The sequence below is a fragment of the Gorilla gorilla genome, chromosome 13, assembly GCF_029281585.2.
Source record: "Gorilla gorilla gorilla isolate KB3781 chromosome 13, NHGRI_mGorGor1-v2.1_pri, whole genome shotgun sequence".
Taxonomy (NCBI): Eukaryota; Metazoa; Chordata; class Mammalia; order Primates; family Hominidae; genus Gorilla; species Gorilla gorilla.
The window spans coordinates 23,360,666-23,365,753 of record NC_073237.2 but is presented as its reverse complement, the minus strand read 5'-3'; the positions used below and the strand labels follow the sequence as shown (position 1 = coordinate 23,365,753).

The 5,088-nt window shown below is 46.5% G+C and overlaps 1 pseudogene; it reads left to right on the top strand.

Moving 5' to 3' along the window:
• The first annotated feature begins 1,096 nt into the window (after positions 1–1,096).
• LOC101153748 (peptidyl-prolyl cis-trans isomerase FKBP4-like) lies at positions 1,097–2,468 on the top strand (annotated as a pseudogene).
• The last annotated feature ends 2,620 nt before the right edge of the window (positions 2,469–5,088 follow it).

Genomic DNA, 5,088 nt, shown 5'->3' with positions numbered 1-5,088 from the left:
ACTGATGGCTTAGGCTACCCGCAAATTGGATACAAATGCTAAAATCACATCCCTGTGGTAGTGAGAGAGAGCAATGATCTTAGGTTTATGGTAAGGAAGAGATTTCTATGGGAATTCTATGGAGGCGTTACTCAACGTTTTACTGGTGTTCAACTTCAGCATATTGCCCAACCCATTTAAAGACTTGTCTTTGTGTAGTATTTGATAGATTAATATATATTTTAATATATTTTTCTACCCAATTTTCCTTATTAAATTAAAAAAACTGTGGTTCAGAGTGATAAAGGGTATTGAAGTTGGTACCATTAGAATGTAAATAACATTTTTCTGGCCAGGCTCAGTGGCTTACACCAGCGGGTGGATCACCTGAGGTTAGGAGTTCAAGACCAGCCTGGCCAATATGGTGAAACCCTGTCTCTACTAAAAATACATATATGTATACGTAGCTGGGCGTGCTGGTGGGCGCCTGTAATCCCAGCCACTCCGGAGGCTGAGGCAGGAGAATCGCTTGAACCCGGGAGAAAGAGGTTTCAGTGAGCCAAGATCGCGATACTGCACTCCAGCCTGGGTGACAGAGTAATACTCTGAAAAAAAAAAAAAAAATATATATATATATATATATAAACATTTTTCTGAATAGACATACTGATATGGTTTGGCTCTCTGTCCCCATCCAAATCTCATCTCGAATTGTAATCCCCACACGTCCGAGGAGGGACCTGGTGGGGGGTGGTCGGATCACAGGGACAGTTTCCCCGATGCTGTGCTGTTGCTGGTGAGTGAGTTCTCGTGAGATCTGATGGTTTTTTTGTAAGAGGAAGTTTCGCCTGTTTTCTTTTTCCTGCTGCCTCGTGAAGAAGATACTTGCTTCTCCTTTGCCTTCCGCCATGATTGTAAGTTTCCAGAGCCCTCCCCAGCCACGTGGAACTGTGTCAATTAAACCTGTTTCCTGAGAGGTGCTCCAGCCTCCGCGCGGTCAGCAGTCAGCGCCGTAGGGTCCGGCCTCCGGCATGCCCTGCAGGTAGCGCCGCCGCCTGCGGCCCAGAGTGCACTCGCGCCTGCGCCATCTCCCGGAAAAATTTCGCGCCACGCAGAGATGACAGCCAAGGAGATGAAGGCGACCGAGAGTGCGGCGCAGCCAGCGCCGCTGCCCAAGAAGGAAGTGGACGTCAGCCCCAAACAGGATGAAGGAGTGCTGAAGGTCATCAAGAGAGAGGGCACAGGTACAGAGATGCCCATGACTGGGGACCTAGTCTTTTTCCACTACACTGGCTGGCTGTTAGAGGGCACAAAGTTTGACTCCAGTGTGGATCGCAAGGACAAATTCTCCTTTGACCTGGGAAAAGGGGAGGTCATCAAGGCTTGGGACATTACCGTAGCAACCATGAAGGTGGGGGAGGTGGGCCACATCCCCTGCAAACCAGAACGTGCCTAGAGTTCAACAGACAGTCCTCCAACGATCTCCCCATAACGCAACGCTTGTGTTTGAGGTGGAATTGTTTAAGGAAGAAGATCTGACGGAAGAGGAAAATGGGGGAATCATCCGCAGAATAGGGACTCGCGGTGAAGGCTATGTCAAGCCCGATGAGGGCGCTATGGTGGAGGTTGCGCTGGAAGGGTGCTGCAAGGACCAGCTCTTTGACCAACGGGCGCTCCGCTTTGAGGTTAGCGAGGGGGAGAACCTGGATCTGCCTTATGATCTGGAGAGGGCCATTCAGCACTTGGAGAAAGGAGAACATTCCACTGTGTACCTCAAGCCCAGCTATGCTTTTGGCAGTGTTGGGAAGGAAAAGTTCCAGATCCCACCAAATGCCGAGCTGAAATATGAATTACATCTCAAGAGTTTTGAAAAGGCCAAGGAATCTTGGGAGATGATTTCAGAAGAGAAGCTGGAACAGAACACCATAGTGAAAGAGCAGGGCAGTGTGTACTTCAACAAAGGCAAATACAAGCAAGCTTTACTACAGTGTAAGAAGATTGTGTCCTGGCTGGAATATGAGTCTAGTTTTTCCAATGAGGAAGCACAGAAGGCACAGGCGCTTCGACTGGCCTCTCACCTCGACCTGGCCATGTGTCAGCTGAAACTACAGGCCTTCTCTGCTGCCATTGAAAGCTGTAACAGGGCCCTAGAACTGGACAGCAACAACGAGAAGGGCCCCTTCCGCCGGGGAGAGGCCCACCTGGCAGTGAATGACTTTGAACTGGCATGGGCTGACTTCCAGAAGGTCCTGCAGCTCTACCCCAACAACAAAGCCGCCAGGGCCCAGCTGGCTGTGTGTCAGCAGCGGATCCACAGGCAGCTTGCCCGGAAGAAGTTCTATGCCAAAATGTTTGAGAGGCTGGCTGAGGAGGAAAACAAGGCCAAGGCAGAGGCTTGCTCAGGAGACCATCCCACTGACACAGAGATGAAGGCGGAGTGGAAGAGCAACACGGCAGGGCGCTAGTCTCAGATGGAGACAGAAGCATAGCGCCTCTCACCAACCCTACTCCTGAGGCTGCCTGCCCCCCAGTCTCCCCACTCCACCCTGTTAGTTTTGTAAAAACTGAAGAATTTTGAGTGAAAACAAAACAAAACAAAAAACCCTTCTTTCATTTATAAATTACACAGTCTCAGGTATTTCTTTGTAGTAGTGTGAAAATTGAATAAAACACATAATTTCACCTTGTAAGGTGAATCCTCCTTGGTTCTCATGTAACCAATGTTTTAACACTCTTCTTTAAAAGGGCTTTTCTTAATGTTGGAAAAATTTCCCAAAACAAAAAGTGCAATAGGAACATATTAAATTTAGCAACCAAAGTGAACAATGTTTATTTTGTTTCTTGTTTCCTCTAGTCACTGTGCTCCTTGGTCACTCCCACACCCTAAATTCTGAAACAAGTGGGCACTCAAATCAGTAAGACCACAGTGGCACTCAAATAAAAAGCCCTCCCAGCATCCCTCTTATTTCCCCTAGGAGTTGTTTTTATTTGCTTTGGGTTAGCTGCTATACTTATCTGCCACCCGCAGCTGTAGACATTTGGTTGAGTTGTTGGACTTGCTGGTGCTTTGCAGACCCAACCCGAGTGAAAGGCTCTTGGAGAATAAACTTGAAAAAATCAGGCAAACTGACGCTCTTAACAGTGGACAGCACCTGGTGTCCTAAAAAATTAACCCCACGACAATAGGATGGGGTTATTTGTGCCCATTCATGGTGGTATGGGGACATTGTGATGCATGTTTATTGAGTAATGGCATGATAATAAGTGTAGTTCCAAACATAGAAAGTAAAAATATAGTATTCAGTGCTCTTCGTTCTCCAGAGGTATAGTATATAGGGAAGAAGAAGCTGTACCGTCACCTTATAAAATTTGTGTTTTTTATAACTACATGCTGTCAGATTGATTAAGGGAACTTCTCTAAACATGTGTGTGTGTGCGTGTGTGTGTGTGTGCGTGTGTGTATGTGTTCACTGTATCTTCAAGTGTGAAGACTCCTTTATGAGCATACCTCTGTGAAGCTGTATTTCTATCCATTTATAATTCAAGAACTTTAAACTCAGTTAAAGAATGCTCATGTCCCAAGAAATAGCAGCAGCAGGCATCTCTACTCAAAGTGAGGCTTTGTGTAGTGACAGTGCTGACCTTTGGCTCCAACATTAGAGCATATTTTATGATGCATTTATTATTACTTTTTTTTGAGATGGAGTCTCTCTCTGTCACCCAGGCTGAAGTGCGGTGGCGCGATCTTGGTTCACTGCAACCTCCACTTCCTGGGCTTAAGCGATTCTCCTGCCTCAACCTCCCGAGTAGCTGGGATTACAGGTGTGCGCCACCACACCCAGCTAATTTTTGTATTTTTTAGTAGAAATGTGGTTTCATTATGTTGGCCATGCTGGTCTCGAACTCCTGACCTCGTGTGATCCGCCCACCTTGGCCTTAGAGCATATTTTAGATCAGCGGGGAATAATCTCCACCAAGAACAGTAATAGCTCGGGCAAGGACAAGCACCTTGACAGAGGTTGTAGAGCTCTTTGCAGCTTCCACCTGCACCTCTACTTTGTGCGTTCTGTGGCCATTAAAACAGAAGAAAGCAGCTAGCCACAGCTTCATATCTTCAGGAGGATAAGCCCGTACATGCAAAGGGACCAGTCTTCATAAGCATTTACAGCACCAGTCCTGTCATTTGAGGAAAAGTTTTAAAAGGCCAATTCTCATTTTTGAGGAAAGAAATAAGGCATTTTTTTTGCTGTTAAGGAAATCGGTATTATGGGCTGCACTGTAGAAATAACCAGGAAGCCAACTTTTATAATGTGACACAAGCAGATAAGCCAAGCTGTCTGTGTATGCTTGCTAAGGAGCACATGCATGGAGCTGTGGGTATATTGGGTATTAGGGCTCAGCATTTACTGAGAACACTGTGCTCAGTGCTACACAGGTTTACGTGGATCATCTTACAATGGCCACATAGTGAATATCCTCATTTTACATGCAGAAGAATTGGCTGAGGCACAATGAGGTTAAGCCACAGCCCCTGGCCCCCCCACCTGGTGAGAGACAGAGCTAACAGTCAGATGGAGTTCATGGAGTCCATGAGCTCCTGCCCACCTTGCCCACTAACTTCAGAGTTAGTGTGTACCCAGGGTCATGAAAGGTCAAGTGGTGGGGAGAACTCTGAGTCAAACTATCTTAGCCTCCAGGGTGAGTTTCATGCTGTTTATTCCCTTTCACCATCAACAAGAGAAAAAACTCTAGACTGTATACGTATAAGCTCACCCAGAGATGGAATAAGAGCTGTAAAATGTTTCCTTTTCCTATACTTCCCATTTCTATTTTCTCTTATTTCTCTTGCTGCTGGAATTTCTCTGGTCTCAGGCCCTGGTTACTTTATGCCTAAACCACCCATAAGCTTCCATGGTCATTCGTCACTTCTCAGTTACCCTTCTCTAATGGACCCTGTGTCCTCCATCCTGACAATCATCCCAAAGGAAAGGTCTGCTTCAGCTGCTCCTCTGTGAAAAGGATGGAATCTATAAAACCCAGACTTTCCATGATCAGATCCTTCTGAGCACCTTGTTGGAAATTAACTTCTGCCCTACTCTCTACCCTGGC